At 39.2% G+C, this 23,367-nt stretch overlaps 1 protein-coding gene across 1 annotated transcript in view; it reads left to right on the plus strand.

The window, feature by feature from the left end:
• bend5 (BEN domain containing 5) overlaps positions 1 to 23,367 on the plus strand; it is a 1,240,673-nt gene that overhangs the window by 983,380 nt on the left and 233,926 nt on the right. The gene's annotated exons all lie outside the window — the stretch shown is intronic.

The raw sequence follows: 23,367 nt of genomic DNA on the forward strand, positions 1-23,367 counted from the left end.
TTTTTCCCACTTTTAAATATTTGTGGAAGAATCACACCTATTCTTTCCACTTCATGTAGTCTGACAGTGCAGGGAGAAGGATGGACCAGAATCCTTCACACACAGTTTTAATATACAGAAAGCATTTATTGTAAATAATTTTTCCGACATCCATTTAGAAGTGTCCTCATGCTTTGTTTGCAGTTGAAAGATACACTGTTCAATAGAGCTAGGTATATTCGTTTTAAGATCAAATATAGTGATACATTGGCATCATCCAAAACCGACCAGTGATATGATGATACTCTGGGAGCCAGAACATTTCCCTATTTCTGGTTAGTTATAGATGGCTTCCACTTATCATTATATCTGTTTACCTTAAAAACAACTTAACAAGCTCTGTTTCTGAGACTAATCCTTTTACCTCAGAAATACTCAAGTGTTGCTGAGAAAGCCTTCATTCTCTTGAGGGCCATTTTACTGCTTGAAAGAAATGAAGATAGGGAAAACAATATTTTCACTTCCAGACAAACAGCTCCCTTTACTTGCATGCCTTATGCCATCCTTTAGGACTTTCTGGACAGTGATCATTACTGCTATAATGCTATAATTTTAGCCTTTTCATCAGATGATGGAAATTCAACCATTCTGAACTAAAAGGATGGCTAATGAGGTGGATGGAAAAGCATTAAATTTGCTTGCATTTCACCACATCATTTACAAAAATGCCTAATGTAACTAATAATGTAAAATGAATATAGTAAGCAGAATGCTGCCTATTAATGGAAAAATGATACTGAAATCTTGATAATGTGAATGCTCCATAGATACTGAATAATTTGCAACAAGGGTTTCATTTGGCGAAGTTTACTGAATGATTTTTTATCAGGTCCATTTGAAATCAGAGTTCCAACACTTCAATAAACTGTAGTGCCAGGATGATTCACTGAGTAATTAAGATAGAATTTTCTAGACTTGAGTTAGTTTTTCCAAGAACAATATCCTACCTGAATATTATGCAAGTAATTATTGGGGCCGGGCTGTGGCGCAGCTGTTGAGCAGCTGCCTTAAATCACTCTGACCATGAGGTCATGAGTTCGAGGCCAGCCCGTGGCGGGGTGAGCACCCGTCAATTAAAAATAAAAAATAGCCCCTGCTCGTTGCTGACCTAGCAACCCGAAAGATAGTTGCATCTATCAAGTAGGAGATAAGGTACCACTTATAAAGTGGGGAGGCAAGATTAACTAATTTACGACCTGGAATGAGGAAGTGCCGTCAGTGTGGATGATGAAGCAGCTGCTCCCCCCTGTGGCCAGAATCGAACATCCCCTCAGAAGAAGGTTAACTTGCCTCTGCGTGTGTCTCTCAGTCTCTGTTTGATGTGTTTATGGGCATTGAATGTTTGCCCTATGTGTGTTATAATGTGATCCGCCCTGAGTCCCCTTCGGGGTGAGAAGGGCAGAATATAAATACTGTAAATAAATAAATAAATAAATAATTATTTGTGACAATATCAGAATAATTCCTTTTTGGATAGTTTTTGAACAGTGGTGAACAAAATGCAGACCCAAATGATTCTGATATTGTCACAAATAATGAAGACAATATACTATATTCATTCACCACATCATTTACAAAAATGCCTAATGTAACTAATAATGTAAAATGAATATATTATACATTAAGCAGAATGCTGCCTATTGAGCCCAAAAATGAAGGTGAATTGTCTTACCTGGATACTTCCAGAAGCAGTAATCCATATTTTAAATAGGCTACAAGTTCCCCATTGGTGTTATTATTTGCCATCAAGTCAACTTTGAGTTGAAGCAGGGGTGGCCAGCTGTAGAAGGCTAAGGAATGGCATTAGCCTCCTGGAAAAAAAATAGATGGCTACACGCTCCAATTTATTCCAGCAAATGTTTTTGAACACCCTTTAAGATAGGGGAGTCAGGGAATTTTGCTATGTTTTAAGTCCCCTGCATTTTAGGTCCAGGTGAGATATTTTTAAACCATATAATTTGAGTTTGGTTTTTCTTATTTTTTAAAAAAAAGTCCTCTTCTGGGCCTACGATGGCCCAGAGGACCCAAAATATGGCACAACTACACTCCCACACCCAGTACAAGGGTACTTTGTGCTTTTCCTGCATGGCAAGGGGTTGGACTAGATGGCCCATATGGTTTAACCCAACACTATTATTTTATGATTTTCTGAAAGGCGTGGCCTTTGAGCCTATTTTTGCCCACCCAAGAGTCTTGAACATCAAGAGCCCTCATGAAGTCTTGCATGTTCAGGGCAGCTGCGGCCTCTTAGATTGATTGGATCAATCCACTTATACTGAGGTATTCCACTCTTCTTATTGCCTTCCATTTTGCCAATAATATTTCCTAGTGAATCATGTGGTCTTATGAAATATCCAATGCAGGTATGACAACTTCAGTTTAGTTATCTGGGCCTCCAATGGGAGTTTGCTCTTAGGCCCAACTATTTGCCTTTCTGGCAGTCTGTCTTATCCATAGAAGTCTTCTTTAGCATCACCTTTCAAATGAATTGCTTTTCTTGCTGCCAGCTTCCTTCGCAGTACAACTTTCACAACCATATATAAAAATCAGAACATCTATGACATAGATAACACTAACTTTGGTATACAGTTATGTATCTTTACATATGAGAATCTTATTTGGATCCTTCATAGCTGCCTTCCAAGTCCTTGTTTTCTCTTGACTTCTTGATTACAGTCTCAATTTGATTAATGACCTAAGCAAGGGGTAAAAAACCTTTGTTTTCTTGCCTTGATTACACACATTACATTTGTGCAAGTCACCTGTATAACTCTGCTTTTAAACTTTTTAACAAAAGCTTTTGTAGCTTTTTTTGAGAGTGGAACAGTATAGGCAGTCTTGGTGCTGACCTAAAAGGTCTCCAGGGCACAAAATTACCATCTGGACCTTTTTAAACCTAAAATATATAAACATTAAAATAGAATTAAATATTAATGGTATTAAAAGGTAAAATCCTTAAAATCTGATTAAAAAGGTATTCAAAGCTTTAACTGCTATGTTTCTATCCTTCTGGAAACTTGAAACTTGCAGCTTAGGACTTTTGCATTTATAGCCAGAAAGTTCTAGTGCCTAGACAAATAATAAAATCCTGTATTCCATAGAATGCAGCCATGACAATTAGTGTGGAATAACCACACTATAATTGTGTAGTGTCAAAGGGCCGAAAGATAATGAGTGGTGATGTTTGAAATATCAAGAAATGACTGATACCAACAAAGTGTTGTTTTAGAAGTGCTACAAAATTCAGTTTCACATATCCAACTTTCGCTCATCCAATGTTCTGTATTATCCAACACAGTCTGGCTCCTACCTGGATGCACAGCTGTTTCTCTAGGCAGCAGCGTTTAGTGGGCCAACATACCTAACAACAACACAAGTGCAGCCACGCTCCCAAACATGGGGCAGACTTGTTGTAAAACATGATGTTTTGGTGCTTAATTTGTAAAATCATAATGTAATTTGACGTTCAATAGGCTTTTCCTTAATCCCTCCTTATTATCCAACATTTTCGCTTATCCAACATTCTGCCGGCCCATTTAAGTTGGATAAGTGAGACTCTACTATAATAGAAAATGTCAAAATTTGAAAGACAAAAGTTTAATAACACAGCTGTAAACTTGCTGTTAGTGGAACAGAATCATCTCAAAGGGTGGTTGTTTATAGTACAGAAATAGTAGGTTTTTCTAATGAAAAACTCACAATGTGAAGTTCTTTTGTGTTTGCTTGTGTTTGTAGATAAAAATCTGTTTCTGTCTCTGAAATGCTCAGATAAATACTGTTCCATAATTCTCAATGCCTGCCAATATCTGTGGAAGAAAAGAGACTCCCCCCCCCCCTTCAAATTCTAGCATTCACATTATTCCCCAGCAGTTTGGCATTCGCACCTTCTGGATATATTACATTACCTATGGCAGCAATAGACAGGCCAAGGAAACACAACACAGTATACTTGATTTAAAAGCTTCATGTCCCGGGGCCTGGGCTGAACTTTCCTTTATCCTGAGCTTGCTCTAAAACTTGTCACCATGTAGCAGAACGAGTGAAATCTGTTCCTGCAGGGAAGGCAGCTGTAATGGTGCTATCTTCAGCTTAGATTAGTTCCAATTTGTCATTCTCACCTTCCTGAGATGAGAGACCCCACGATGGCATGGATGAGGATATGTTTTTTAATACTGGCAGATCTCTGCTGAAGCATCCTTGAAATGCAGTGACAAGTCATCTGCCAAAAATGTCTGTAACTCTCTCGGAAAACTTTGTAGTTTTTTGAATCAGCAGCTACTGCATTGTGTTCCACACCCTTTCATTACCCACTTATTCCTCGTGACAGTGACACACATTGGATAAGTAACACACTGCTGTTAATTATGGTGTGCAGACAATGTCACATTTCAAACCTGAAACATCTTTATAACACCCAAGCCGTTGGTAGGGGAAGATCTTTGCACATTTTCTAGGGTTGGGGCATAGGAACCCTGTGAAAGTCAAAAACCCCACAAAATGAGATTGTTATTGTTTTAACTTGAGAGAACACCCCTCTAGCAATTTCTGTGTGTTTCAGCATGGTTTCAAGGTCAACCTCCACTATAAATTGAACATAGGATTGCATTGGAGGACCTAGAGAATCCTAGAGAGAACATTTTAAATCAAAACTGTGAATAATCCAATATTCAAATGTCAACACCACAAATGCGGAGGATGACTGCATTATCTTTGTGTATTAGTTGAATATACAGGGATAATGGTGTTACAGAGATTGGTGAGCAATCCTTTTGAAGTAAAGAAGGATGGGGATTTCAATTTAATTCCAAGTATTAAGAAAGATTTGCAAATTTCTTCCTATTCAGGATGGAAAGAATTCTTATCTATTTTAGTTTTTCTGAGAAGCTCCTTATTTTTGCTATCAATATGGCAGAAGCCTCTCTATCTGGCAATATTTCTTATTGAATTTGACTACATCAACTGAGTAATTTTTTTGTTTTAATTTTGAATTTGACAAAATTTACATCTTTTCATATTTTGATTTAAAGAACTTAATTTTTTCCCCGGTTTACGCTGAATGGAAGGAAAAGCAAAATGATAATTCAGGACCCAGCTTTGCATGGTTAGCTCTGAACATTATGAGTTTTATTTATTTATTTATTTATTTCAATTATTTATACCCCGCCCTTCTCACCCGAGGGGACTCAGGGTGGCTTACAAGTGGCAATTGATGCCGTTACACTGATATACAATGAACTAAAATGTTAAAACAGTTAAAACAGTCATAAAATACAATATACAAAGTTTAAAACAATGCAAAGTACTTATGCCATTCATCCACCAGACCTTATACAAGAGCCGTAATTCAAACCGCGTCGAAGCCAACACATGCTTATTTTTCAAATGCCTGCATACATAGCCAGGTCTTCAGTTTTTTTCTGAACCCCAAAAGGGATGGGGCCTGCCGAATGTCACTGGAGAGTGAGTTCCACAGCCGGGGAGCCACCACCGAAAAGGCCCTGTCTCTCGTCCCCACCAGCCATGCCTGTGAGGCGGGTGGGACCGAGAGCAGGGCCTCTCCAGATGATCTTAAGGTTCTCGTGGGCTCATAGGGGAAGATATGTTCGGGCTCTGTATTATTAGACATTTTATTATTAAATTAGAATTATCACTTTTTTCTGAAAGGCTAGCCATCTCTAACACCTATATGGCGTTATATGGTGTATTATTTCCTGGTATGAAGATTGAATCATAACGGAACTACTACAACAATGAATTGTGGAATTTGCATAATTGCAGTATACATTAGAGCAGTGGTTCTCAACCTGTGGGTCCCCAGGTGTTTTGGCCTTCATCTTCCAGAAATCCTAACAGCTGGTAAACTGATTGGGATTTCTGGGAGTTGTGGGCCAAAACATCTGGGGACCCACAAGTTGAGAACCACTGCATTAGAATTAGATGCCCCTTTTGAGAAACTAGAACCGTTGTAGCAAATGTATGGCATGCGTGCCATTGGCCACCCCCACTCCTTCTCTTGCTCACTTGCCTGCCCAACACCCCTACTTGCCCACCCCCAATTGCCATCCTGCCCTCACTTGCTAGTTTGTCTGCCCTCGCTCCCATCCCACTTGCTTACTCACTCCTGGCTCCTGCTCACTCACTTGCCTCCCTGCTTGCCTACTTGCTTACTTGCCCACCTACTCACATGCCCACCCACTCACCCCCCTGGGCTCACCCCTGGTTTCACCCCCACTATCGCTTCAAGTGCCCAACCCCTCTGGTTTGGGTACTCCATGTCTAAAAGGTTTGCATAACTGAACTAGGATATAGAAGTCCTAGGGTGCTTCCAGAATACACTTAAAGAAACCTGTTCCAAAGTGGGTTTAAGCCCCCCCACACCCAAGGGCTTTGCCTGTTGGTTGTCCCCATGCCCTTCCAGTAACTTTTGGGAGGGCATGGAGCCATGAACCCCTCCCTCCAAAAACCTTAGAATAAATTAAAACTTACAGCACCATCATTAGGCCTCTCTGGAGACCTCCTGGAGTGTACCAATGATGCACCAGGAGGTGAGAAGAGCCAGGAGTGATTCCCCCCCCCCACTTCCTGGCACATCACTGGTATGCTCCAGAAGGCCTCTAGAAAGGCCTAGTGATGGCGTAGTAAGTTTTTATTTTATTTTAAGGCTCTGTGTGTGCGTGTGTGTGTGGGTGTGGGGGGGGGGGAGATGCCTTCCTTGGTTACCCGGGCTTTTGGATGCCCAAAGAATCAAGGTGGGCTGTGGGGGCTGACCCCAAGACTGCTTTTGGAAGCCCGAAGAATCAAGGTGGGCTGTGAGGGCTGACCCCAGGATTGCAGAAGCAGTGGTCCAGATCTAATGGAGTATCAAAGTAATTCAGGACAAAGCAGGGTTGTCCTGCTTTGTATCGAATTACAGTACTTTGCTTTTACCTGAGGCATCGTTTGGATGCCTCAGATAAAAGTCTGTTGTGGTTCAGTCTGATGATGAAGGGGGATTTGGGTTTCAGCAGGTTGACTAAGGAAATGTTGAAGGCTCTGATTGTCAGAAATGCAGGCTGACCAAGGAAATGTTGAAGGTTCTGAATTGTTAGAAAGGCTGCAGGCTAGCAGGGAAGCTGAAATTAGTGATAAGGGTGACCTTTCACAGGATTTTGAACATCAACAAAGTCCAGGTGGCTCTGGCAGTGAGCTAGAGGAGTCTTTATTAGATCAAGATACAAGGTTAAGGTTAAGGGTTCATCGTCCCAGGCGTTCTCTGAAAATAGCTGGGAAACGTGTGGGAACTCAAGGACAGAGAAATGCTTCCTTAGCCGGCAAGCATGGTTAAATAGAGAGAAACAGGGAAAGATTTCAGATGAAGCAAAGTTGATTTTGGAAGCTTAACTCCTGCCTTGTCTCTGCTCATGGAAAAGGTTTCTTGTTTTTTGGTCATGCTTAGTTCCTGGATTTTGGATTGTATTTTGGAGTTCATGCTGCCTTGTTTTTCAGGACTGAGTTGCTATATTCTACAGAGACTTTGAACTATATTCTGCAGATTGCCTTTACAATTGGATTACTGCTTTCTTTACTGTTTTTTATTAATACTTTGCTATCTTTCCTCAATAAACTATAAAAACCAAATCTGCTGTGGTGGAGTGTGTATTAAGAGCAAGGTGAACCATCGCTGAGGTACAACAAAGTCTGACAGGGCCTGCATTTTGGGCCCTGTCTGGAAAGGCCTCTAGTTTAGCTACAGTTGGCACAGCACCTTTTAGGTTAGGGGTATTTTTCCTTAGGAACTTTATGTTATTAGAGTTATCTTTTTCTGTACAGAGGTGGTTTCATCTTGAATGGGACCATGAAAATTCACTAGCTTTATAAAAATCCTGTACCTAGAAGAGATGAAAATTACAAGAATTGGTTTGTTGGTATGGACTGGCTTAACTGGCTACAGCTTTGATTTCTCTTTGTACACATGATTATGGGGAACCTCATACACTTCAAAATATGTGGGTGCTTGGCGCTATCACAAAGCTTATTTCCCATCCATCTCTTTCTGCCTTTTCAGAAGTATGTCTTGATACACACTGTGATGTGGCCCTAGAAAAGGAGCAACACGATTTCCATTTAATATTTATAGTCTCATATTGACCATCATGCCATGCAAAGCCTAAAGGGAAACTTAGAATGAAAGGACTAGCTTACAACAATAGTGTTTGGGCTTTCATCCTGAAAACACAATCATTACTACAGAGGTGTGTGTTGATATATAGCAGCATTTATACTGCAGTTTTACATTTTATTGGCAAAATACTGAAATGTTTGATAATTCCTGCAAGGGCCAGATTGTAAATCATAAGGCATAGGAAATTTCTGTCTGTGGTTTGTTTACTTAGTTTGATGTCTGATTGAGGATCCCTGTCTTGTTCCTCTCCCAATAAGCCAGAGTCATAAGCCAACTTTTTGGCTTTTTGGGAGAGTAACAGGTCAGAGATCCAATTTGGATACCATACTAAACAAACAAGAATTGACACAGCCTTGGGTTGTTTATCTATTCCTGTTGACATAAAGAGCCAAGCGGGAACAGCTAGCATAATCCAGGGACACAAGGCTTGTTCAAAAGAACACCTGACATTGCCTACAAGGGCCCATGTTGGGCAATTGGAGTGTCCTTTTCAATTTTGTTTTGTTTCCATCACTCAGTCTCCTAACTTATAGCAATTGCTAATTTCTGATAGGTTTTTGTCCCCTGTCCTGGAACCCACTGATCTCTCCCTGCCTGAAGAGAAAGTATGATGTTTATTGTTGGATAAATATTTATTATTTATTTGTGCCCTTTTCTGATCCAACAAGTGAATATATTAAATGGAAAATTGTATGAAATTCACAGGGTCACCATAAGTCAATAGACAACTTGATGGCACATATACACACAAATACACATTTTTTCTCCCCCAGGAAGGGAGGGAACCCTAGCTTTTCCAAAGGTACTATAAAGAGCAATAGGGCCAAACACATGAAAAAAAATCAGGCAAATAATGCTTCAAAACTCTTGAGTATAAACTAGTATGGTGTAGTTATTCACAAAGGGAGAATAATGGCATCCCAGGTGGATACCATTCAAACCTGAAATCACCACTTGTTCTTGTTATTGTTGTCACCATTGTTTCAAAAATCTTTCCAGCTGGCAGTAAACTGAGGATATACTAAGACTTGCTGGGGAGAGATAATAAGGAAGCACAATCTTGTTGTTTTTGTGTGGCACAGTCCTTAGGTGAAGACTGTGCAAAAGGGAATAGAAAGAGAAAACCTTCTGTGGAGTTGAGAATCTTTCCTTTCTTTCTGAATCACTCCCCCTTATCCCAGCCCCACGCTTCCTTTAATCTCTGCTTCACATGCTCCTGGGAGAGTGTGCTTTCTCCTCCTTTGCACTCTGATGGAGACAGTGAATGCTGATGAGAGAATGTCCTGCTAGGAAGATGCTCCAGGCAGTCATTTGCTAGACCTATTCTTAGGAAGTTCTCAATGTGCCCAATTAGTTGGGGGAAACGATGGGGAGCCATGCTAGGAAATCCAGTTCTACTCATCTGCTGTAGAAACAGACTGCCACAAAGCACCTTTCTTACAATCCTTTTTTGTGTTATAGAGAATAGATATAGATATTTTAAAATTGTTATTGGCAAAATCTAGTGCTTGTAATTCTGAAGAGAATATTCACTTGTTTTCTTTTTGGGAAGGAATAACTTAGGGAATAGTGGGGCCTTTGACATAAAACCAGAGAGTTTTGAATGTTCTTTTTCAAAAACAACTAGTCATTTAACTCATCACTCTGATCACCCAAATAGCCATTGACTCGTTGAGTTATTCATCACCAACGAGTGTCTGTACCTGTTGCACCTGTTTGAAAATACATGGAAATGTTCAGTGATTTTCCCAATGGGCCAATTCAGACATTTTAGCTTTTAAACTAAGTGAAAAATGCACTGTCAAAGACATTACAGAATAATCCTTCTCGGATGCAGAATGAGTCTAGCCACCCATGTGGCCCTTTCAGCTCTTTCTTCCATTGCCAAGGCTGAATCAGCACACAAAAGGAAGATAATATGTCTCATTCCATTGTAAAGTAGTGAAATAGTAATTGTTGCCAACAAGACAGAAACAAAACAAAAACCTACCAATAAAAAACGAGAAATAACTAATTACAAAAGTAAGCTGTTAAATAAGTTAATTTCTAGCTCTGCATCAGATATGCTAAGGCCATAGTTAGGCATTTGGAAACATATTGTAGGCTTACAACAAGCAGGTAACCTGTTTGGGTTTAGGGAGCTTGGTGGAGTACCTTTTCTGTAACTCCAAAAGATTTTTAAATTTTGCACCCAAGTGCCCCTTACAGTATTTTATCCACATTTTAGCTCTCTTAGGAACATTTTGGGGCCTTTCTCCCCTAAATGAAATATCCCAGAAGTCCCTTTTCGTGTCTAGAACCATGTGGAGGGAAATCATTACAAATGGGCTTAGGCATCACAAAAAGAGATCTATTGGCCCATGTGGCCAGTGGCTTCTATTTCCCCAACCCTGGCTGTCACCTGATGTATTCCCCCCCCCACCTGAATTTCTCTCTGTGTGCTCTATCTGCCGCATTATCTTAATGCTAACTATAGCAACAAACCAAGTCCATTCTGAGTTGTTGTATGTTTTCCTGGCTGTATGGCCATGTTCCAGAAGTATTCTCTCCTGACATTTCACCCACATCTATGGCAGGCATCCTCAGAGGTTGTGAGGATGCCTGCCATAGATGTGGCAAAACGTCAGGAGAAAATACTTCTAGAACATGGCCATGCAGCCCGGAAAACATACAACAACCCTGTGATCCCGGCCATGAATGCCTTCGACAACACAAGTCCATTCTGTATTTTCACCCTAGCTTGAGACTAACCCTGACCTTCTAAATAGATTTCATTGGTAAACCCACAGATTCAAGGGCAACTACTGATTCCTGGCAAGAAGATCTAAAACCTTAATCTGATTTCTGGTGTTATACTTCCTATGACACAAACATGATTTCTTTCCATTTGACAGATCACTATTCATGTACATTACAGTACTTGCTTAATCATAGAACCAGCAGGTTTAAGAAGTCCAAAACAATCTTCACCATCAAAGGAAGAAAATCCATCAGCTAGGCTATGCCTTCTTTTCCACTCAGCAGTTGACTCTGGTATAGCTGTTACTGCTACATGGGTTATTCCAGAGCAATGTTCTGTTAATTCTTCACATGGTGGCGGTGGTGGTAGTTTGACACACATTATTATATATCATACTACAGATAAAGCACTGTGTAGCATCACTGTGCTAACTTATCTTTTTGTGCCTAATGCTTGTTGAATGTATCCAGTTAGAAATCCAATTCTTCTTTAACCCAAAGAATTCACCAACACTCAAAAGCTTATTTTTATTTCAGTATGATCCTATCTATGTCGATTCAAAAGTGAGTCCCATTGAATTTAGTAGGATTTTATTCCCAGGTAAATTCGTGAAGGATTGTTGCCCACAGGGCTGTAGCCGGGGGGGGGGGGGTTAGGGGTTCAACCCTCCCCCCCAAAAAAAATTTTTCAGGTTAAAAAAACACCTGGTTTACTCATGAATTTTAACTGGTTAACCAACTCCCCATGCTAAGTCTATGAGACACAAAAAAATTAAGAGTCCCTCCAGAACTACAAGCAAATATTGACAGTTCCGGGGGGGGGGGGGGGGGGGTTCAACCCCCCCCCTCTGAAATTTTCACCCCCCCCCCCAAATTTTTCTGGCTATGGCCCTGGTTGCCTAGGTAGCATGATAATACCCAGTAAAGTATCTTTTGCACTACATCTCACAGAATCCCCCACCAGCATGGCGACTGTCGGTTGAATTCTGAGAAATGCAAACACAATCTCAGAATTGCAGTGTACATCACATACTATCTATTTTAACCCAATGCCAGGCACATTCTAATCAAAGTGCAAACTAGGAACAGAAGATATTGTATGTCTTTTCTCCTTTTCAGTAAAACCCAAGCGTTAGTGTCATTTCATGCATGTGTGATTTATAAATTACACCAAGTTGGAAAAGGCAGTATCCATCTATTCATGACAAAAGAAAGCTTCTGATGGGGCCCATTTTTCCTAATTAAGTACTTGTCATGTTATGTGCTGTACAATATCATTATTATTTATAGAGCCCCTTAAAGTAAACAATCCTAAATCTATGCATAAATGTATCAGCTTATTTATGTTTCTGGGGGTAAAAAGAATCTATAATTACCAGGTATAGCCACAGCATAACTGCTATTTAATGCCAATTCTTTTTTGTTACCATAGAAATGGGTCTGGAATAGTTACCTATAATTTCTCATTCCAATACCTCACACATGTTGTATTGCAGCATTACCATAGTAATTGCCTATTAGTCATCATGAAATAAGCAGTTATCCTAAATATATCTGGATATTTTGAAAATTTGTCTTTGCTTTCTTGAAAACGTACCACAGCATGCAAGCTCTCTTCATTTTATCCTTGCAGCATCTGAATGAGAAAATCAACAGGACAATTATCTCAGCAAAAGCAATGCTGTGTAGGTCTGTGCCAAACAGTGGGTGAAGCATTGCTTTCAATCCTGAAAAGTGCATGATCAAAACCTCACATAGATATGAAATCAAGTAGTTAGTTCTCTGTCTCTCGGGCGAATCTCTCCATGGTACAACCAACCATGTGTTTGTCTCTATAGCAGCAGTTCATGTACGGAAATCCCTATGGATGTGTTGTCGAAGGCTTTCATGGCCGGGATCACAGGATTGTTGTATGTTTTCCGGGCTGTATGGCCATGTTCCAGAAGTATTCTCTCCTGACGTTTTGCCCACATCTATGGCAGGCATTCTCAGAGGTTGAGGTATACCTCTGAGGATGCCTGCCATAGATGTGGGTGAAACGTCAGGAGAGAATACGTCTGGAACATGGCCATACAGCGCGGAAAACATACAGCAAACCTGCAGTCCATATGGACTATTATAGATGATCAAGGAACTACAGTGGAGCCTCTACAGTGGAGCATCCCAGCCTAAGATCATTTTCAGTTAAGAGCTGTTGCTCATCCCAATCTTTGCTTTGACAAAAGAGCAGCATTTGAATTAAGCACTGGCATTTCAATTTGAAAATTCATTTTGAGATAAGAGCGTTTTGGTTAAGAGCTTGGTCATGGAATGAATCAAACTCTTAAATCAAGGTATCACTGTATTTGGAAAGATCTACCCAATTAGACAAGAAGGTTTATTTACTACAGCATCCCATGTGACCGATTATATACTTTTGAGAACCCCAACAGTAAGGCCTGATGGTAGTGTCTCTGTTCATATGTTGCTCTCCCAGCAAGTGATTTAATTAAATTATTTATTCATCCATTCATTAAAATATTTATATTCCAACCTTCATACGTTTGAAATACCATAGATCCGTTAGGATGACCATGCTTATTCTTGGTTTCTCAGTGGATATTAAAATGTCCCACTCTCTGCCCCCGAAGCTACTGTGTCTGTGTTGTTGATGTAGTTATTTGCCATCAATGTCTGCAAGCTGCCACTAAAGATTGCAGCTAACCAACCTTCTCCTTGATGGTAGCCACCTTCCAAAGCACAGAAAGAAGAGAGGAGGAGTATGAATGTAGCAGTGATAACTCTAACACTCATTCCTTTTGCTACTGGTGCAAGGGAATGGCTGCTCTTCTATTTTTCAGCAAACTCAAGAAATACAAAGAACTATGGGGAGGAGGCAGTGGTGCCATTAGAGGCATACAGGGGGTGTGAATTGCACCAGCTGACACCATCCGTGCTTCCAGCAGTGAAGAATGCAAAGGCTCCACTCAAGAGAAGGAATATGGGGTGATCCATGAGTTACAGCACTGAGTGATGCCACTTGTGATGCCTTGTGATGCACTGCATGAGGGAGAAAATACTTGGAAAACAATGCAGTGCCATCACTGAAGTGGCCATCCCTTACATCTTTAGTTTGGTAGTTCAAATATATGCTCTCCTTTTGCATGCTCACCCTTCCTTCTTTACACCTCTCAACTCCTCTTGTCTCCAGCCCAATTTAAGAAGCAGAGCTACAGGCTTCTTGAATGCCTGGGTCTTGAATGCCTGGGTCTAAGTTGTTTGGAAAAAAATGTCTGGGCCAGAGCAGAAGCAATTTCATTAGTTCCACATTCTCCATCTTGCAGATCCTTCTCTAAGGATATCAGTACGGGTACGGGGTTTTGTAGCACTTTTTTCAAAGGTGTTACAAGACCACTTTGAATATTGACATCCCAAACTAGCATGGCTATATATTTGATTTTTAAGGATATGTTTGAGAAGCTGCTGACTTTATATCGACGAGCCATTTGCTGCAACAGTGACTTTGACTTTGGAAGTGGAAGTGGTAGGAATAAGGGGGAGTGTGAGCACTCATTCTCTCTTAGATCTATTGTGATATTATATATATATATATATATATATATATATATATATATATATATGACATTAACATTAAACAAAGTTTGGGTGTAAGAGGGTATGATTTCACATGAGTTCTGATCACTTGCTCTACTGGGCAATTTTCTCCTGAAGTCATTTTCATTTAGTCCTGCTACATGTCTCTTACCCTTCACGGCAGCAACCAAGGTAACCAGGTTTGTGTTGGAAATAATGGTGGGTAACTAGTTGAGATTTTTTGCCTGGTATGATTCAGCTAATGACCTATAGGAAGCTTTACTTTTGCTATGGAAAATTATCGTCAATTAGTCACTTGGAAACCGAAAGACATAGCACCTACTGTTGATCTGCTTTTGCTATGTGTGTCTGTTGAAAATGATACCTAAGAATTTATGTCCACTCTTTTAATTAGTTTTATTAAGGGGGGGGGGGGTTGAGAATGAGGTGAAATGTTTCATTTATTTGGTTTGGTTTTCTATTTAGGTGTACTACCTGGAAATAGGGTTGTAAATTATTTTCATCCTGTGAGGACATACTGTATAAGTATGATATTCCTCTGCGGTACTCAATCATGAAGTATGGCTGGGAAACTATTCTGCAGAGAAAAATTGGTGTTTTCTTTTGGGCAAAAGCACGTTTCCTGCATATAAAAAACTATTATCTGCATGGTAAACAGTTTAATTTCCAATTAAATACTACATGTTTTCTCCTGCAGAATATTTCCTCCACAACACTTAAAGATATTGAATACTTTGAGAAAATGGTATAAAATTCTGGTTGATACAGTATATTATTCTTCCCAATAGAGTTTGATGGCTATTGGGAAACTCATTTTTCAATTTGGGAAAAAATAATTACAAATGTTCTTTCTACTATACTTGGATCTGCTTTAAATTTTGTTCGAGCGTTGCCACTCAACTGGTGCAGAGAAAATTATACCGAGGAAATTACTGGACATCTTTTAGCCCTTCCACAGAAAAGGGCCAACTGGGAGGTCACCCTCTGAAGACTAGTAGGCCAAAGCATACAAGCTGAACATAGTATATTTATAGGGTAGGTAAAGGGTTTTCCCCTGATGTTAAGTCCAGTCGTGACCGACTCTGGGGGTTGGTGCTCATCTCCATTTCTAAGCCGAAGAGCCGGTGTTGTCCGTAGACACCTCCAAGGTCATGTGGCCGACATGACTGCATGGAGCGCCGTTACCTTCCTGCCGGAGCAGTACCTATTTATCTACTCACATTTGCATGTTTTCAAACTGCTAGGTTGGCAGAAGCTGGGGCTAACAGTGGGCGCTCATTCCACTCCAGGGATTTGAACCTGGGACCTTTTGGTCTGCAAGTTCAGCAGCTCAGCGCTTTAACACACTGTACCACCAGTATTAAGTTTCTTATTTATTAACATATAAGCATTTAATTTGCTATATGCAAAATACCATTATTCTACTAAAAAAGATACATTGCTTTAGATTACATTGTACATGCTTATTTCTGTGCGTATGAATTAATATGTGTCTGATTGTGTTTTGTATATACATATTCCAGCTGTGTGCTTACTGCTTATTTTACTATAGTTTAAAAACAGAGCTTATCCTCCCAACTATTTTGACAGTTTTTCTTGCTTTAAAAATCCATGTAAAATGATTGTCATTCTTTATTTTAAAACAAATGCCATTTGCAAAAGGGTTCCCATTGCTTGACACTGAAAATGGACTTTATATTGATGTGGTAACTGCTCATTTAAACCATATTACAGCTTCTGAGTATTTTTCAGTTTCTATTGATGTGACAAATTCTCTTGCACAGAGGACTGTACCAATCAATAAAGTGTGTGTATGTGCACTTTAGCAACACAATCTGATGCTTTGGGATGTCAGCTTAAAGTATCTGAGCCCTTTTAACAACATTAAAAAAAACCAATTTTTAACTTCCCTTTTTGTGCAAAAATAGCTAATTTTATCCCACATGTAAGAAAGTCTGGGCAATCATGTGGTGGTAACAACCCTGTGCATAGGTCACATTACAGCTAGTTTTAGCATGACTGCTCTGTCCTTCACCTTGTAGAAACATTGATTTGAAAGCACATAGTAGTCTTTTTCCTTTCTTAAGAAGCCAAGGAAAGGACTAGTAGTGTGAAGTAATTGAAAGCACACTTCTATTTTAATATTATTCCTTCTGGCATAAGACACCCTTAAAAGACAAATCTACTTAGTTTCTATTTAAACAGAAGTGAAAAATGTTGCTTTAGAAGACATTGAGAGAGCCAAATTCTAATCAAGTGAAACTGTGGATTTCTATATGTACTTTTTGCTTTCTTTCACCTTTTCTGGACTTGTTTGCCTCCTTTTTGTGGATCTCAGAATATCTTTATTGTGTATTTGTGCATTGGAGGTAGTGTTTGTGTGTGTATGTTGTTCCTACTCCCAACAACAAACATGCTTGAAACATACCAGGATGTATTACTTTGAATGACGGCAGAGTCTCATTCCCTCCCAGGAAGCATCCTGTAGGAAGTCAAGAAAGGATTTTATCATCAATGGGATCTGACCTCAACTATGGGGGGGCCAAGACGAGGAAGCTAGAACGGGCATTTACCTTGGCTGTCTAAGAAGCTCCCATTCTCACAGCAAAACAGAATGTGGACACATTTCTCATTGAATTATAGAATCCCTCAGATGTTGCGGTCATCCTAAGAGTTACTATTTTCCTGGGGAAAATAGTAGTGTTTCCAATCTATGGTACAAAGGTCACAGCCACCAAGTCATGAGTTCCTTTGTTAGCATTGTCTTCTTATATGTAGAGTAAAAAAACTTGTTTTTTTTTAAAAAAATCTTTCATTAAATCAGACTCTCAGTTGTCCAGACTGAGACAATAATTTCCATACTGGACGATTGCAGCACATACTATATGTAGTTGCTTTTGAAGACAGTTTGGAAGAGCCAGTTTGTTTTCAACATAGCTGCTAGACTGCTAACAAGGACAATATTTGAGTACAGACTGCACCAGAAATGTGTTTGAATACATTTAGACGATGCATCACTGTGTGGGTGTTTTGATAAAGCAAAACAGATGTGTTTCTAGAAAATGACAAATGGTTACAGCAACTCCATCTGAAATTACAAAGTAACTTGGGAGCTGTCTGCTTCTGTACATACCTGGTAAATATAAAGAAAAGAAATGAGAGGTTGGGCAGTGACGTTATATATGCCAATATCAGTCTGCTCAAGGCAAGGCAAGGCAAGGGAAGGGAAGAGAGGAATATATCAAACAATCATAAGCCCCATCTACACTACTATATAATGTAGTTTAGTGCAGTGAAACTGTATTCTATTAGTCTACACTGATAATATAAATCAGTTTATAGGGCTGCGGTAGCACAGTGGCTAAAGCCACTAGCTGCAGGAAAAGCTCCTGACTGGAGGGTTAACAGTTCAAAGCTGTGAGCTCCTGATTGTCAGCCCTAACTCTCTGCCAACCAAACAGTTCGAAAGCATGCAACGTGAGTAGATCAACAGGTATCGCCTAGGCAGGAAGGTAAAAGGTTGCCCCATGCTGACATGCAGTCATGCTGGCAAAAAAAATCAGAGACTCCTTTGGCATGGAAAATGGAACAAGAACATTTCCCCATGGTGGATTTGAGCATCGCCTCCAGATGCTGGAAATGAAAAAGGGAAAGGCCTTTACCTCATCTATGTATTGTATGTTGTTGTGTAAAAGGCATTGAATGTTTGCCTTATATGTATACTGTAATCTGCTTTGAGTCTCTCTGGGGAGATAAAGCGGAATATAAATAAAGCGTAGTATTATTATTTCAAACTTCATTATATGACAGTGTCCATGGGGCCATAAATACCTGTCTCTACTGCTACTGCCTTTTAAGGGCACATAGTTGTTAATACAAACCTTGTTCTACCTTTCTTCACACCCATTGTTTAGATTTTTGAATGTATTTTCTCAATAGAATGTGCATTTATAAATGAATTTCATTTTGAAGTTCTCATTTCTAATGACATCTGAATTTTTTATTTTTTATTTTAAAGCTGAGGACTACATCACAAAGTTCAGAAAAGTATGAATTCCAAAGGATAATTATATTCTGATCTACACTTCTTTCATTCAGGAATTTCAGAGCAGATGAGTCTGCCCTAAAATGCTCAAAAGATCTAGTTCCATAAACCATAACCATATTTCTGAAAAAAATGTTAGGTTGTTTTATCAAAAACATAACTCTAAAGCTAATTCAGAGGTAAATGTGGTTCCTTTTAATTGGCGGCAGGAAAGTTCATTCTCCATTTTGCCATTTATTGCCTCATTCATACCCCTACAGACTCTTTTGATGCCTCCCAATTCAGTCTTCTGTTCACAAACTTGGAAGTAACTATTTGGAACTCAGTAGAATTTATTTTTAGTAGGTATGATATTTCAGAGTCAATACAAACAGACATACTTACTGATTTCTATGAAAAGGAAAGTCGACATCAGGAATCTGATTATCTCAATACTATTTGGGATTGATTTTTATGACCCTGTCATAAAATACTTTGAACTGGGTTATATTCGTTTACACTCCCATGTAATACAATTCAAAGCAGAAAATCTGCATTTTATATGGCAGTGTAGATGGAGTCTATTTCAACCAATTCAGAAGTCAACCCGATTTCTTGTTGGTAAAAGAGTTGAGGAGGTTAAATAGTATTAAGCACACTGATTGATAAGTAGTCCAGAAATCTAGGATTATGGAAGTAATATTTGATTCTTGTGGAAAGCAACTTTTATGGCAAAAGGTCAGTAAACATTAAATAAACAAACAAAACAACAGATTAAAAAGCCCAATGACTAAATTGCCAACTTGTGTACTTGGAGGTCAGTGAACCTTATGTCAGTTTTATTTAATCTTGAAGGTGAGCTCTTGGAACAAAAAATCTTTCTAACTTCTGCTATTTATTTTATCTTACATATGACCTCTTGCAGGGGTGGTCAGTTTAATAGCTGCAGGTGTGCTTATTATTTTTCATGAACTACTTTTTGCCACAGGAGCAAATCAGTTGACTTTTTTCAAATATGACTATGTCTGCAGAGCAGTTAAAAATCTACATTTTCCCCCAGGGTGATTTAATGCAAGCCTAGCAATGAACAGTGTGAAAAGGGTGCATCTTTCAAAGTATATCTTTAAAAGTGGCCCTTGAATGACCTGAGAGGAATTGCAGCAGAACCTAAAATCACTATTTTAGATTTGGGAGTGAAGAAAATGTGGGGATAAATATGGATTCAGGTAAAGGAAGCATTTTATTTTACATCTCCCTTACTTCCGTGGCAAGTCAAACGGGATGTGTATTAATAAAACTATAAGTGAATTAACTTGCAGCTACTCGATGTTAACACAACTCCCCTGGGAAAGAAGGAAAAAACATTTATTTCAGGTTCTGCAGATCATAAACCTTCTGCCTTGGACAATCTTCGTGATCTGGTTACTAATGGCCTCTTCCTCTTTTTATTCCTGATGTGGCCATTGAGCTGATGAATTGCACAGATTATACAGTGATAATGGATGGGGAAAGGGGGATTTCATCACTTGTTTTAGGAAAACGTGAACAGTAAATTCTCCTGGTTCCCTGAAGTGTGTATGGAGGACTGATGCTGTGATGCTGTGCAAGTGAGAGGAATTTAGAAATATCAGGGCAAAAATGGCTGTATGTGTATGGCTTTTGCATCTTCTTGAGAAACAGCTACCACTAGTCTCCTCAATCAAAATGAATGTGGGTGTTGTTCTTGGTTCTGTACCCTTTCCATGTTGTGTATGTGTATCAGTGTGGTGTGAGAGAGATTAAATATAATGCATAGACAGTAGTTTACAATGGGTTATGCAGGAATCTGTACTATCAAGACTTGAATTTTCCTAATAGCCAGCATGTGTTTGTGTGTGTATTTCATTTTTAAAGAGAGTTGGCAATTAAAAGGCTATTGATTTCATTTTTCCAGTACCATTTCTGCTCAAGCTGGATTTGTGGGTTTATGAATAACAAGTAAAATAAAAACCCTGAAAATGTATTTAAGAGTTGGGATGAAAATTTACAAGAAAATAGACTAGAATCTACTAGTAGATCTCAGAGCGATTTGCAGTCAATCAGCAAGTTCACCCAGGAGGTTTCCATGGCCAAGTAGGGATTGGAATCCTAGTCTCCCAAATGTGGAAACCACTATACCAAGCTGGTGGAAATCATAAAATGCTAATCAGATTTGATGCTCAGAGTCAATCTCTTTGTTAGTGATTAGAACATATCTATTCATCAGAGTCACTGCTTTTGTCTGTCTTCAGTCAATGGACCTTGGGATGCCAGTGAAAAACTAAGCAGAACCTTTGAAACTGAAGTTTGTCCCTCCCCCTTTTTGAAGTGCTTTATCATAATATTGTATATACTCATGTGTAAGTCTAGAAATTCTAATTAAAAAATCAAACCAAAAAAACCTTATCAAAAAAGGAGCCATCCCTTTCTCTAAAGACCCTTCTAGATAGGCCCCAAACCTTTGATGGGTTTCAGATTAACCTGAGGTGTCCGAACGATGCCTCAGATTAATCTGAATTAATCTAGAGTATACTGGGATTTCCCTGTTTACTGTGTATTAAAAAACACTTCAAAAGATCTGGACCTTACTGAAAGGCCCAGATCTTTTGAGGTGTAGAGCCTGTAGGGATTGACTCTCGGGACTGCCTTCTGCAGTCTCGAGGTAAATCCCCGTTTCCATCCCAGTTCTTTGGGCTCTAAGAGCCTGAGGGAGCAGAATGGCACTCTCACCTTTCATCTTGTGTCCTTGGAGTAAGCTTCTGATGCATGAAAATGACACATTAGGAGCTTTGGAGAGGGGAGGGGAGAAATCCTCCAAAGCTCCTGATGCATCATTTTACATATCAGAAGCTTATTTTGAGGTCCTGGAGGACACAGCCAGGCCTTTTCAGTAAGTTTAGAGGGGAAATGGAGGGCTGGGGGCTGGCTAGGTGCCCTCCCAGATCAACTTCTGACCAACCTGGGAGGACAAGCAGCCTCCCGGAAAACATGGTATTTGGGCCTTCTGTGTGGCCTAAATCGTGAAAGGAATCAGGATTTTAAATTCTGGTTCCTTTTGAGATTTGGGCCTGTCTGGAAGGGCCCTGAATTAAGTGATGAAAAACAAGACCGTAGTCCATCTTGGGAGAACCTAAGACATCACAGACACCCTATATGCTTTTTAGTGCAGCATTACCATTTCTCAAACTGCACATTTTTCTTAATTGCGTATTCTGCATACAACTGCATACTAACCCCCCCTCAAAAAAACCCACCTGGTGGTTAATACAAAATTATCTGCATGTAATTTACTAGAAGCATGGGAAGAGGGTAGGAAAGGGTTGTCTTATTCCTGAGGGAGACTGCAGATTTCTCCTCCTTCCAAACCTTTGAGATAGTTAGAATCCCATCATACCTTGCCATCTTGATAACTTATCTTGGTTATTTTCTCCACCCACTGTTTTTACTCCCCCCCCCCCCGGTTTTCCTAGTTTTTTTTTTAATTTTCACAGTTGCATTGCAGAAATTACATCTTTGATCAAGATGCAATACAATGGTATTATTTCTCCCGCTCCCTCCCCTTTGCCCTACACACACACACTTTTGAACAGTGTCTGCAACAATTCTTCCCCATTATACTAGTCCTTCTTCCTACCCATACCATTGCAGTAACCTCCCATCCTCTGAGTTGAAGACATTCATATACAAACTTGCCTGTCCTTCTCAGTGAAACATTCTCCTATTCTTCCTTCTAGCACAAGAGTCATCATCTAAAACTTCCAAGTAAACATTCTAACAAGCAAAGACCAAATTATGAAGCCTATTCATAAGAGTGTTTCCCTCTTTCCTTCTTCTAACAAAAATCAGAGATAGTTCCCAGTTCTCTACCCACTTTTGATCAGTAAATGTTTGAGTGCAAATTCCAGACTGGTATAATTTCTGTTTTTTTGTTTGACAATTTCAATTTTATTATAGCATTCTATTATTTCTCTTAAAATGTCAAAAAAGTAAAACTTGATTTTGTAATTTATTATAAGGGACTATGCATTGTATATAATGGAACTTGAGCATTCATGGATATTGGTATTTACATGGGGTCTTGGAACCAAACCCCAAAAGATACCAAGGAGCCACTGTATTGAGAACTATCTATTTGTTACACTATAAGGATTTTCTACCAGTGAATCAGAAATGATATTCTAAGGTCATCTAATCTAGCATGACAGTGTGTGTATGGGAGAACATAGCAAGGAGAGCAATTATATTAGTTCCTACTTGAAGTACAGCAGAGTCTCACTTATCCAAGCTAAACGGGCCAGCAGAACCTTGGATAAGCAAATATCTTGGATAATAAGGAGGGATTAAGGAAAAGCCTATTAAACATCAAATTAGGTTATGATTTTACAAATTAAGCACCAAACCATCATGTTATACAACAAATTTGACATAAAATGTAGTTCAATACACAGTAATGCTATGCTGTAATTACTGTATTTATGAATTTAGCACCAAAATATCATGATATATTGAAAACATTGACTACAAAAATGCCTTGGATAATCCAGAGTCTTGGATAAGTGAGACTCTACTGTATTTTTAAATGATTTTTTTTATAAAGCATTTAAAAATAATTTTATCATAAACATTTCACAGTAGTCCCTTACATGAATTTTCACTTTACTTTATACTCCATTAAAAAAGTGGGGGAATAAACACAATGGCAGGTGCCTTTTACAATAATAACAACCAAAATAATGAAAAATGCTCACACTGATATTAGTTCAGATATGATATCAAATATGCTGCTGGGCAT

Source organism: Anolis carolinensis, chromosome 4 (assembly GCF_035594765.1).
Source record: "Anolis carolinensis isolate JA03-04 chromosome 4, rAnoCar3.1.pri, whole genome shotgun sequence".
NCBI lineage: Eukaryota > Metazoa > Chordata > Lepidosauria > Squamata > Dactyloidae > Anolis > Anolis carolinensis.